This window comes from Ambystoma mexicanum, chromosome 5q, assembly GCF_040938575.1.
Source record: "Ambystoma mexicanum isolate Mex_15411 chromosome 5q, UKY_AmexF1_1, whole genome shotgun sequence".
In the NCBI taxonomy this organism is placed as follows: domain Eukaryota; kingdom Metazoa; phylum Chordata; class Amphibia; order Caudata; family Ambystomatidae; genus Ambystoma; species Ambystoma mexicanum.
Genome location: NC_090933.1, coordinates 723,934,017 through 723,948,043, shown reverse-complemented (window position 1 = coordinate 723,948,043; position 14,027 = coordinate 723,934,017).

The following is a 14,027-nucleotide window of genomic DNA, read 5'->3' as shown; positions in this document are numbered from 1 at the left end:
CTTAGGTCCTCTTTCCCAATGTAATCGGTATCCGTCAGGGGAAAGTTCTCAGGGTCCTCAAGGTGCTGGTAAAATTTACCAATAATTGGATCCCCCTTCTGAGCTGTAATCAAATCAGCATCAGGGGTCTCCTTACTCCATTGTGCAATTGAAAGGTCGTTGTGAGCATTTGTCTGGGACCTAGTGATAGCAGTGACCTGGATTTCCCCCAACAGGGACTCAATCTCAATTAGATCCCCTTGGATGGCCCCAGTTTTGGCCAGCTGATCAGCTAAGTCATTTCCAGTTTTGTCTGGTCCCTCTACTTTGGAATGACCCTTGATCTTTTTCCAATAGATGGTCATCTCATTCGAGGTGACCAGATCATCAATGTTTTGGATCAACTTCCCATGTTTCAAGGGTTTGTTGTTAGCACATAACATGCCTCTGGTTTTCCAATTAACCAGGTGCTCCACGAACCCGTTCCGTACATAATCCGAATCTGTGATTATGACCAGTTCGTGGAGTTGATGCTGGACAGCAGTGAGGATGGCCTGATGCACAGCCATCAATTCTGCCACCTGACTACTTCGGGGACCAATTTTGTATCCAGCGGAGGGTTCTGGGGACTCATTCACCCATGCATTCCCTACGCCGGCCACCAGTTCTTTCTCCCCGTCGTTGTCAACATGGTAAGAGCATCCATCCACATAGACAGTGGGCATTCCCTCACACTTGTCCTCTTCAAAGACTTTGTGGGGGGAATTAAGGTATGCCTCCATGTTGTCCTTTATTTTTAGACTTTCGTCCTCGAGACAGTTTTCTCTGGCACAATCATGCAAGTCAGCCAGACCTTGCGCGAGGGGACTCTTCTTGTTTTGGCCATATCGGACCTCCACAGGAAAGCCTTGCATTGACAGAATCCAGGAAGTAATTCGGGAATTACTCACATTTCCGGCCCGGATTCTATCACTTTGGAGATATTGCAGAGGCTGGTGTGGAGTCTCCACTATGATGTGTTCCCCCTGGATAAACGGGCGGTAATTCTTCAATGCCCACACCGTTGCCAGGAGTGCCTTCTCACAATCGTTGAATTTTTCTTCCACAGAGGATAAAGTTTTGCTCGCATAAGAGATTACTTTATTGACCTTGTCATGCTTTTGGTATAATACTGCCGTAAAGCACGTATTAGAGAACCCCGTCTCCAGGAAGAACTCCTTGTTTCTGACAGGGTAAGCTAGGCAAGGCGCTTGTGAGAGGCTTCTTTTGAGTTGTCTTACTGCCTCGGATTGTTCTGGACCCCATTCCCACTTGACCCCCCCCCCTTCAGGAGATGAATCAGGGGTCTGGTGATCTCCGCGTAGCCCTCAATGAACTTTCTGCTGTAATTAGTCCGTCCAAGGAGGCTCCTTAGTTCCCGCAGAGTTGTGGGGTCTTTCAGTTTCTGAAGTGCTTCCACTTTCTTTTCCTGGGGACAGAGACCCTGAGGAGTAATCTCATGCCCCAAGAAATTAACACGGGTTCTGCACCACTGTGCTTTTTGAAAGGAAAGTTTTGCTCCGGCGGCCCTCAACTGCGTCAGAACATAACGGATCTCCGCTATGTGTTCCTCCACAGATGAACTTTTGATGAGGACATCATCTACATAAGCCAGGTTACCCCTCGCACCCAGGTCGGGCATGGCCTTATGTAGGAAAATGTTGAATTCATTGCCGGAGTTGAGGTATCCGAAGGGAGTCCGGGTCCATGTGTACTGCTGGCCCCCAAAGGTAAAAGCCAGTTTGTATTGGTCCTCCCTACTGACAGGCACAGTCCAGTATCCATTGGTCATGTCTATTGCAGTGAATACTTGTGACCCCTGGATCTGGGCCAGCCCTTGGTCAATGTAGGGCAGAGGCCATCGGGAAGTATGGACCCGTTTGTTGAGCTCCCTGAGGTCAGCACAGAGTCTCCACTGGCCGTTTCGCTTTAATATTCCCAGCACCGGATTATTGAAGGTGCTGTGGACTGGACGGATTATTCCCCGGGACTCAAGGTTCTTAATTATTTCAGTAAGGGACTCCATTGATGCGAGAGGCAAGCGATATTGCTTCACAAACACAGGAGTCATGCCAGGGTCCGTGGGGATTGTTGTTGTGTGGATGTCAGTGCAACCACAGTCATATGAGTCTACCGCAAAGAGATCTTGGAAATCCAAGAAAACTTGTTTCAACTTTTGCTTTTGTTCCAGAGTCACACAGGCATCAGCTAGGTTGACTCTCTCTTCCACCATCTGCCTGAAGCCTGGAAAGACTTCTGGTTTGGCTATCTCCGCGGCCTCCTCCAGCTGGGTGGAGAAGTCCCTGGTCAGAGTGCTGATTTGGACCGGAGGCTTCAGGTGGGAAAGGCAGCCCTCATGGACCTGGAAAATCACCTCATCCCTCCTGAAGTCACAAGTCACATCTTCCTTACCATAGGGGCAGGAAGTGTGCACCAGGAAGTTCCCCCTATGCCGGGTAAAAATCCTGTCTGGTGTTGTATTGTCATCACTGTCACTGTCAATGCAGTCCTTGGGGATTGGCCCTAACAGTTCATTACCTAAATCTATGGAAAAATGTCGGTCATCAACCGCCATTCCAATAATGGTGCCTGCGGCTAGAGTAATACTCTTTAAGTCGCTGTTATCCACCTCTATTGGAATGGTGTCATGTTCTAGGTTGACTAATGGAGTTGGGTTTACCCACAACCCTTGCTGTTGGAAAGAAGCATTTAGATGTATATAAGCATCAGGGTTTTTCAAATGTTGTCCTCTTTTAACTTTCACTTCCAGGGAGAATTGTCGGGTCCTTTCTGGGATGGTGACTTCCTCTTTGATCTGAATCTCAACTGCATAAGGTAGCAATTGAGCTGACCTAAATGCTTTTTCTGGATCATCAAAGCCCATGGGATTATCCGCTAATCGGGACCAAGCTTTGAAGTTTATTAGGTCCAAACTAATGGCAAAGCGATTGAGAATGTCACTGCCTAAGTAAAAGGCGGCAGTGACGTCTCGCACGACCCAACAATTATGGACTATGCTCTTGTTGCCAATGGAGATTTTGAGCATACACCTGCTTGGCAGGAGATGTTTGGAATTAGGCGCTTCCAGGTCCATTTCCCATTTGTCTATCAGTTTGAATGTGGGAATGGCTGGATCTTTTGGGAGTTGGCGGAACATGGCTTCGCTGATGAAGCTCTTACTGTTGTTCACACACACTCGAGCGAGAACAGAGTCCTTCCCATCATTTAATTGGACAGGGATGAACAACTGCTCTCCAATTTGCTGAATATCAGTCAGGCTCTGAGCTGATTTCACATCGTTCTGGACTATAGGAGTGGGAGTTTCTGATTGTGGATTAGTAAAGAATTTCAGGGTGTTTCCTTCCAGTGTGGAATACCACCTTGAACTGGAAGGAAGGTTGATTTTCAGAAATAGAGAGGACCCCCCATCACCAGTCTGTTGTCCTACTGCTATTATTGTCACGTCTGGAATCTGGTTGTTCTGGAAGTGAAATTCTACTTGGTCAGATTTTTGTTCAACCATGTGGCAGGTGCCGTTTAAACTAACATGGTTGACACTCTGTTTTAATTTTATTGGTCGGCTAGTCTGGGTCCAGAGGACCTTGTTTACGCAATCTATTAGGGGTGACAACCTTCTCAGGGGGTCATTCCCTAGTAAACAAGGGGTGCCCTCTGGGGTCACAACTATGACCGGGTGTTTCAACTTGTGTCGCCCAATTTTAATGTCCAAGTCTGCCGTCCCCTCGACGGGAATTTCCTTCCCGTCAAAGTTCTGGAGTTGTCCAGGAAGAGAGGTGAGAGGAATTTGATAATTCCCTCCCCTTCCTGCATTCAGTTCATCAAAGGCCCTTCTGGACAGAAGGGTAGCTTGAGATCCCGTGTCCACCAGCGCTGAAATCGTACCCTGCCCCTGTACTTGTACCGGGGCATAATATCTTCCCTCCTTCTCCTCAAGGGGGCACAGATAATGTACATTTTTGGACAACTGGTGGGCTAATTTTCTGGTTTTGGACATGGCGAGAGAAGAGATTTGGGCAGAATTCTGTGGAGAGTCTTGGGAATCTGAAAGAAAAAGTTGGCAACTGGAGATCAGAGCCATTGTGGGTTCCCCTGGCTCCGGTTCTGGGCCGCCCCCCCCTTTTTGGAGGCAGTCACCAGGATTGGTTTGAACCAGGGGATTTTCTTGCTGTTGGTCCTGGGATGAGATGGTGGGCGGCGGTAGCTCAGTCTCCACATCTCCCCAGTCTGGATTTGCATCCCTAGGGACCCATTTTTCTTTGGGAGGAGTTCCCCCCTCTCTGAAGGAGAAGATCCTTTTCCCAGGATCCTCTGAGGATCCCTCTCCCTCAAATTGGAAGATCTGTACCTCCTCCTCAAACTGAGTCTGTTTGGGTCTTTTGTTTCTCCTACCCCCTCTCTGCTCCTTAGGAGGCAGACTTTCAGGGGCAAGAGATTTTGTTTCCGGTTCCTGGGTTTCCAGGGGCTGTTTACAAGTGAGGAAGGAAGCTTCCTCTAAGGCTTTACAGCCCCCTTCCCCTTGTGCCTCCTCCCTGGGAACCGGTGAGTTATCGGGGTGCTGCCCCCGTCATTGTTCTGGAGCACCAGGTCCAGAGTTGGGTGCGTTCTGCGCCGGCATGCCGATCTGATGGTTCTGCTGAGCCCTCAGTATGTGACCCAGATCCCGCACCATGTTTTGAACCTGGCGCTCTAACTGGGAAACCAGCTCAGGCTGATACGGGGCCCTGTTTTCTCCCCTGGGCTGATCCCGGGAAGGGTAGCTGTCCCTCCTCTGGTAATACCCCGGGTTGGAAAGATTTGGGTACCCCTCCACCCTTGGCCTCCCCTCTCCCGGATTCAGTGGTCTGGGCTCAGGGAATTGGGGAAAGAAGGATGGATGGTTTTGGGGCTGAAAGTTGGGTGGATACCTGGGGAAAAAGTTCTGCCCAGGATTTGGAGAATTTCTGCCCTCCTGTGGGAAGTTAGGAGGGAAGTTCCCTGGGTTAGGTGCTTGGCTGGATCCCCCCCCTTGGGCTGGAGGAGTCCACACATAACCCAGGATGGGTCGATTTCCCTTGTAACGGGGACTTACATAATCAGGAGAGCGAGGGACCCCATTTGTGGGACTACCTCCTTGACTCCCTGTTTGTGACTGGCCCGAGGACCTTCTGGGCCTTGCATTATTAGGTGCAGGTAGGTTTTTAGGCCCCCCCATCTCCAACTCTAAAACGGGGGTGACCTTTACCTCTGCCACCTTGGCAGCAGCAGGGGTGCTGTTAGTTTTGGGGTTTTTCTGGGCATTACTTTTGCTATCTACCGGTTTCTGCACCTCATAGATCCGGGTAGCCTGTTCAATGACCCAGTCTAAAGATCTTTTCTCGTGAAAATCCCTCACGAGCTGGGTCATTATATATTTGGGCAAGGCATGGAAAAAAGTATTAACAAATTCTCTGCTGTCTGTGCGCACCCTTCTGGTGGTCTGCGCAAAGGCACGTTTCAGTTCTTGCACAAACTCTTGTGGGGCCTGACCCTCCCCACACTGCAAATTGTAGGCTGCCTTGCGAGCCTCTTGAGGATTTCTATGAGTAGAAAAATGTTTCAAGATGGCCGCCTTATAGGTGGACCATCTTAAATGATTTTGGTCCTCCAGCCCCGCAAAGAAACTGGAGTATTCCGGGGAGAAGGTCCACTTTACATATTGGATACAGCTTTGGGTGTCCTTCAAATGAAAAGTCTCCATCATTTGCTCAAACAACTCTAAGTGCTCCCAAACAGAATACTTGGCGTTCTTATGGTAAGGGGTGATGACGCTCCTGATTGCCTTAATCTGCTTTAAGGGGTCCTTAAGCAAGGCCCTTTTTGCCTTATTGGCCTTTTTGGTTCGGGTAACCCTGGTCCATTCATCTTCTGACTCAGAGGCACTGCTCCCCGAGGTTCCCGTCTGTTCTTCCAGGTTTTCCCGGATTCTGCGAGCCTGGAAATGGCTGGCAGAATGTGGGGACCTGGTCTCCTGTGTCCTGTACCGCTCAGAGGAGTCTTCAGATCCCTCCTTGCTGCCAGGATTTGCTGGGTACACCCCCCACTGACCTAACTGGGCAGAGGTTTTCAGGATGCCCTTAAGGGGCCTACTCTCCTGGGGTTCCCCACTGAACTGTACTGTACTTGGGTGCCCATACCCGGATGCCCACCCCTCCATTCCTGAGTGGTACTGGCCTATGAGCCCCATGCTTCTGGCTGGATAGTAATCTGCCATCCCTGTGGCCCTGTGCTCATGTGCGCCAGGGGACATGGGGGTGGTAGAGTCCAGGGACTGGGAGAGATGAAGGCCCCTGGTGTTAGGGCTCCTGAGGTTATGGTCAGGAGTCTCTCTTTCCCAGCGGACCTCATCTCTATCCGCCCCTGCTCCCTGTTGCAATGCAAGAGCCTGCATTTGTGCTTTCAGTTCCTCAGTCAAGGCCTTACTAGACTCTATCAGTCTCTCCTGCATGGCTACCTGTTGCTGGAGCCTATCATTGTGCTGGCAGAGAGCCTCATTCTCTCTCTGCGTTTCCTGATTGGTCCTGGAGCACTGGGCCAGTCCTTGCTGCAGGAGGGTTACCTCCTGAGCTGTGTCCCTATTGGCCTGCTCCTTTCTTGCCAGAGCATCCTCCACCTTCCTGGTGTGCTCTAACAAGTTATGGTGTTCTTTTTGGAGGTCACCCAGTCCCTGGAGGGCCAGGTGATTTTCTTCCAATTTCCTTTTTAAGTGGCAGACTTCCTGGCCTAAGGTATCCCTTTCCTGACTAAGAGCCTGCATCTGTGCCGCCAGGTCGTCCCTTTGCCTTTGGAAGGCACCAGCTTTCTGGCGCTCCTGGTCAAATTCTGCCTGGGTATCCAGGTCTTTCAGAATCAGTTTATTGCTCTCCTCTTTCTCTCTATCTAGCTGGCTTTGCAGGGTGACTACCTGCTCCGCGCATGCCCTGTTGAAATTATTTATTTATTTATTTATTTATTCGCATTTGTTAAGCGCACAGAATCAGCCCTCAGGCATCGTGGCGCTGGTTACAGAATAGCGCTGGTTACAGGGAAAGCGCGTCTTAGTTACAGCATACAGAGGCATACATGCAAACAGTTTGGGCAGTAGCAATAGTTAGCAGTTGCTCCAACTTTTTCTGGTTCTGCAGTAAGGAGTCCAAACTGTCTTGGTGCTCCTTCTGCAGGGCCAGAAATCTGGTATCCTGGTCTGTCTTTTCCTGTTGTAGGATGCCCATATCCTCTTTTATTTTAATGATATATTGCCTACTATCATTTTCTGACTCCTGGCTCCTCTGCAGCCTCTGCTCAGAAGAGGCCAGATCAGATCGGGCCTTCTCTACTGCCATCTGTTACCTATTTGCCAGATCTTGGCTTTCAGTGCATTTATCCTGCATGTCTCCCATATATAGGTACAGGTATGCTGCTATCCTGGCAATCTTATTGTGTTCATCTTTGGCTTTAGGAGCCATATATAGTTCACTCAGGGCCACATGTAATGGACCCTGATCTCTCCATAGGTCTGACCCTGTTTCAGTGACCTGTCGCGTGATGGCCTGCAACCAGGCATCCTGGCCCTGTTCAGTCCATTCACCTCTCACAAACAGTTTATGTAAGAGGTGCTCTCTGGCTATTTTCATGTCTACTAAGGTCGTCATTCTAGAGATTGGTCTCTGTCCTGACTTACAGAAGTTTGTATTTTATTTTTGCAAAACAGACCTTTTCCTAAGAGCGTTCCTTTGAGGAGCGTGGTGATCCGACCGGATATGATCCGACCGGATATGTGTATCTGGTCAGCTGGCACGCTGTATTAATCTGCACAAGTGATAGATCTAATCCAAACGTCCGGCACGAGCCCCCAATTTTGTAAGAGGATTCAATTCAGCACTACAGCCAAGTCAACGCCTAATCTAGAATACTGAATGAAAACCCTTATTGATATATCTTTATGTCCAGTTCATGCGTTCTGGATGACTACCCCTATATAACACCCCTCTCTTGGAATCCTCCTGACCCCACTGAGCCAAGAAGTAGTTCTGTTTTGCAAGTTAAAAGGTTGATTTGATAATTTAAACAATATATATATATATATATCACACTTTATAATAAATTAATAATTGGATATCACACTTAATCTGATCAGTAATCAATAATGGATAGTCTGGCACTAGCACACTTCTTTATAATCAATGATGAGTGGTTATAGGATGGATAAGATAGCAACAATACTTTATGGTTTCAAATGGATGCAAGGTGGAATGAAAATGCAGTACAGAAAATACTCAATATGATTTCAACAAAACAATGTAATCACTTTTCTCTGGCAATCCCCTCCCCCCTTTATGCAATGCAAGGAAATGGAAGAAAAGCACACAGTTCTCAGAAATGCAATCAAATGTAATTCAGTTCACCCCAGCAACTTAGACTACAGAAGTTGAAAACACAGGCCCAAATGCTTTTAAATGTGCTGGCAATGAAGAAAAAAATATGTTAAAATGCTTTTAATTCCCTCTAGAGGTTCAGGGTGAGTGCTATCTAGTTAATATTAGTCCAGGCTCACTTTAGCAAGGATCTAGGGTGTAACTAGCAGGTTAAACGAATTTTTGGCAACTGAAAGGCAAGCAGCAGCAGATTTTTACACGTGGAGAAATTTGCAAATTGCGGTAAATTCGCGAGTGCGTTTTTCACGATTGCGGCAAAACTATAGTGGGTAGGAATGCGGTTCTAGGTTCGTAGAAAAGCCACGATTCTCAGCTTTCAGAGGAAAGTTACTGCAAGTCTCTAGCACAAACGGTCACGGAGATATGAGCGATTAAATAAAGGTCGTTTTTCAGATTTTAAATTTTAAAGTTCAGAAAGACAAGTGCAGCTTGCAACTAGAAAATGACAGGTGACAGCTTTGCAAATGACAGGTGACAGTTAGGAGGCAGTTCTACTTAGATTAAAATAGCTTGGATTATATTATTTTAACTAAGAGATTGGTTCTGCACAGTTTTCTAGGTACTCGCACTATATTCTTGAGTTAAATGGGCCTCGCCACGGATCTGGTCAGGTTTTAGACTGGACTCTGGTCTCTGCACTTCACAGTGATCTGGGTCAGCTCTGCTGGTCTGGTCTAGGTTTCTGGTTCTGGATATTTGATAGATTTGAAGTCTCTATGTCTGCTCTCTGAAGGTTGAGGGAGGTAAAGTATGGATTTTCCGGCAGAGCTTCCAGCTGCAAATGGATTTGAAGGTCCCTATCTGTCCTGTCTGTCTGCTTTTATCTGTTTTTAAAATGGGTGTGTGTGCAGCATCACTAGGCTCTACCCCTCTCCACTTATCATTGGCCAAGCTTTCATTTCTCCCCTGATTGGGGGAGCTAAGTTGTGTCAGAGTGATGTCATTTTACAGCCTGCAGAAAGTCCACTCCTCCTGTCAACTTGCACACAAATCTAGATTTGAACCAAATACATATTTGCAGAGGTACATATTGTTTTAAAATTACAAGCACCCATCACATATCACAGGCGGTATACCCAGTCCAAACTCTGCTCTTCCTGGGAGCTTGCATTCAGAAATGGCAATATTTGCACTTTTTAATTGATTTTGCAATATCGGACATTAACCCAAATTTGCACACATGTGCGCAAGGAGTATGGACATTAGTTGATGAAGTGTCAGATTTTTCACATGCACACATTTTGAGTAATATCCTCTTTTCCGCTAAAACCCCCCTGAACATACCACCGGGTCCTAACACGTCTTAAAATGTGGGCAGAAAAATCACAAGAATTATTGTGTCATTTAAATAATTTTCACAAGTCCGTACTATGAGTTATTCATCTTTTTAGAGTTATGTTCTGGCCCCAAAGGGGTGTGGTTTCCCCCCAGCACAAGGTTGAATTTCTGGTTTTTCCAGTTCTGCCAAGCCAGCTTGCTCTCACAGGCAGTGCCCCTCCCCTTCCCTTCCAGGAGGAAGCTACATTTACGACATCTGCAATAAACCATCTGCCTGGGTGAAGGGGGTTGCATTGTTCAGAGCTCCTGTATTCTGTGGGGGCTCCCCTTAATTCAATTATCAGAGAGATGGCATATCCTTAGTGTGGCCAGCAAAAGGCAGATAGGCCTGGGAACACAGCTGTGACTCAAGTTTCATCTCCTGTCGGGGGTAGCTGGTGGGCAGAATTCAGTTCCTTAAGCCAGGTTTCAGATAAAATGTCACTTTTTGTTACCCAGTTTAAGTCAAGACAATGTTTACATATGCAGCTAGAATGCTGATTTTAAGTTTAAAACTATGACATTTAAACAATTGCAACCTATGTGACACTCAAAAGTAGTTCACTCAGTCAATTTAAACATTTAGATTTTTAGTGTCTTTCAGTCCAAATTTACTTAAACTGCTGAAATCCATAGCTCAGCCAGTCTTGTTATAAACCTTCAAGTCACTTCAGAATATAACTTTACATTGGATCCACCTCTCAGTAAGTCTTTCTTTGGCATGTTTTGGGTTCATTTATTCAGTTTTCTACAAAAAAGTAAAATCTGGTGTTGTTTTAAAACGCCGGCTTTTGGATAGTGGTGAGTACTGGTACTGCACCCCTTTTTGGGATTTAAGAAAATGAATTCCCAACAGTTATGGGTTTGCTTTTGGCAATCAGCATTGCCACTCCCAATGGTTTCAGACTACTGTGTGGGTAGTCCAATGGTGGTTTTAGGCAGTGTCCTTCTGTGCCCATAACATCGGCAAAAATGAGTGGCAGCCTATTCTTCATGCATTTCCCTGTGCATTTTTTGGGAAGCTCTGGCCATCATGATGTTTTCCATGTCAGTACTGCACAGTTTTGAGGTAGGGCTTGGATGCGTGGATAAAAACATCCCACAGCGCCTCGATGCACTTGGAAAAGCTGAAGAATCGTCGTCGGACTTATTTGCTGTTATCTACACTGTTAATTGTATCATATGCACTGACTCTGCCTGTTCAGACTTGTATCGTTCCGAAATTCAAGGGCTCTGAATGACTGTTATTTTTCCCCCTTGTTCCCTCCCTCCTTGAGCGCTTTGAAACACTTGCCTTGTGTACTGGTGCTTTACATAAAAACATTACCATAGCATACCATAGGCTTTGCTGTCTGAGGGAACCAATGCCATACTTCCTTCCCCATCTCCTCCTGTGGAAAACAAAGGTTCAAGAGCTAAAGTCACAGTTGACCCGTCTCGATATTGCACAGGCACATACATTGTAGTAGGCCTAGACATTAAGCAACCTGATATTATCCACATTCCTGCCCTAACATTAAGACTTAAAAGAAAAGGAAATCTCGGTTAAATCAACAACACAACTGTGCCAGGCATACCTGCATTCACTGTAAGGAATCTCAAAGGAAGGACAGCACACAGAAGAAATGAATGTGTCAAGAGGTAAAGAACAACTTAAACATACAAACTACACATCTAGTGGTGGCATACTTCTCACTTCATGACATCGATCCATATTATACTTACCTATTTTTATACGGAAAAAGTGTTGGTACACGATTAGCAAGTAATTGCTTAGTCATTCTGGGATAGCCTATTTTTGTGAATTTGGCCAACTGATGCATCTCAGCACTGAAGTGATGACTGCCTACATTGTAACGATTGCCTCTTTTATCTAATAAGATTTGATGTATACATCTATCCAGCTCATCTGGTTGAACGCCACGGTTGAGTAGCCATTGTCAGATTACTGAAATATCTTTGGGGACGCCTTGGAGTGTGGTGCCTGTCTTCTTGGTATATGTATTGTTGGTACAAACAATCACAATTCAATTCTGTGCCTTCCTGCTCTCCTAAAAGATATCCTTTCCTCCACATGTGCAAGCAGCCTCGCAAGGACTATCATTAACTCCTCCCTCACTTCAGGCACATTCCTAGCAGCTTTCAAGACATCCCACATGAAAAACTCTCCATTGACCCCCTCCTACCGGCTAACTAGAGACCTATCTCTAACAACGGTTTCATAGCCAAACTAATTGACCAAAAAGCCTACTCTGAGCTTTGTCTTTTCACTGAATCCAACCTCCTCCTTGAACCTGCCCGGTCTGACTTCAGACCCGTGCGAGGAACTTGATCATCCCTAATCTCAATCTTGGATGACCTCAAAAGAACCACAGACTCGGAAGGCTGTGCCACACTTATCATCCTCGACCTCTTGGCGGCCTTTGACACTATTTACCACTGCACCCTCACGAACAGAGTCCACTCAATAGGCATCAGGGATTCAGCACTGATGTGAATTTCCTCACCAACTGACCACAAATTACCCATGTACCTACTTTCTCCTCGACCCCACGCCCATCACCAACAGAGTACCGCAGGGCACATCCATATCCCCCCTACTCCTTAACCTCTGTCTGAGCCCATTTCCTGTTCGTATTCGCTCACGTGGCCTAACCTGCCACAAGTATGAAGATGACACCCAGATCATCTTCAAGATCCCCAGAACTGGTCCACCCATCCCCTCCCTCCGACGCGACCTTGCCTCATGCTTCACAGAAATGGATCACTGGATGATGGCTAACTACCTCCTCCTCAATCCGGGAAAAATTAAATCATGATCTGTGGAAAGCGTGTTCTCTTCCCTCACCCCACACCATGGCAGTGCTCTCTAGGCCCTCCTCCCGCTACATCCAACTCTGTAAAGGACATGGGATGTTCCATGGACGGGTGGAATCAGAAAATACAATATTAAGGCTTTTACACCATGCAAAGAGAAATACACCAACACGGGCTTGTAAAGATTCCCAGAATCTTTATTGCAACACTGAACAGTTTACACAACAAAGTACACAAATTGATATTTGGCCGTCAGTACACCACAGAGAACACCAGCAGGTTCAATGTGAGCAGTGAACAGGAATTGCTAGCTGGACATCAGCATATTTATACAGTTTCTTCGTAACAATGTCCAGCCTCTTACGAGTTAATCATGTACTGGGCTAGGGTGTGTGACAGGTTCATTCCTAATTTACATATCTCTTGCATGTGGTTTACTTCTTAATACATTTACTAACAAATACTATTATTCTCTGGGTTTAACTTTACACATTCGCTTCAATGCAGGTCAAACAGATGTTTCGCGTATGATGTTTTAAATAGCATCATCGTTCTTGTATACTTGTAGGTTAACATCGTCGATTCAAATAATCTTCTGATCCCGAGGTCAACAAAGGACAAGGTCTACATGACCCTAACATGTAGCCTGCAGGCAGGTTGGACATTAACTCACCTACAGAGGTTGAAGAGGTTAAAGTAAGAACAAGAGAACACAGGTCGGCCATTGTAGGCAACAGGGTGACTTTGCACGACAAACCAAAATGACGGCTTTAACCTAAAATGGAGGCTTGATTAACTTAAGGTCACGACCTTGCGATGCGGATTTCCTCCCAAAGCGACTGGGCATAGGCCAACATATACAATGAGGACGAAAAGCGCTAAACTACTTCCAATCACTTTACGACTAACTCCACATTTCAGCGTCTATACACCCCGAATCATTACCAGACATATCTATTGCCATTAGGTCAGACACTAGAGTTTCTTTTAACACGTACTCCTTGGAAACCTTATCTGGGGCGTATGTTTTATGCCCTAATACACTTGTTGCTTGCGCGCAACATCCCCCTAATGCCGAACATATACCAGGGAGACACTGTATACAACAACAAAGGAACAGTAAACTACCCAAGATAATCAGCAAGGCCGAAAGCAACTTCCATCCCCCCGACCGTAGGAGATCCCAAAACCATGCACTAAGTTCTCAGTTTCCCTGAGGAACATGCACTTCCGAACCAAGAACATGTAGATTTTGGATCACCCTAAAGATCGTTGGAGAGGAGTCTGGTTCGTAAACGCAGCAAGCCAACCCCACTAATTTACATACTCCTCCACGCTCAGCCAGAATGACATCTAATGCCATCCGGTTCTGAAGAGCTAATAATCTTATAGCTTTCTGTTCTAACGTCATATTATAAAGTATGT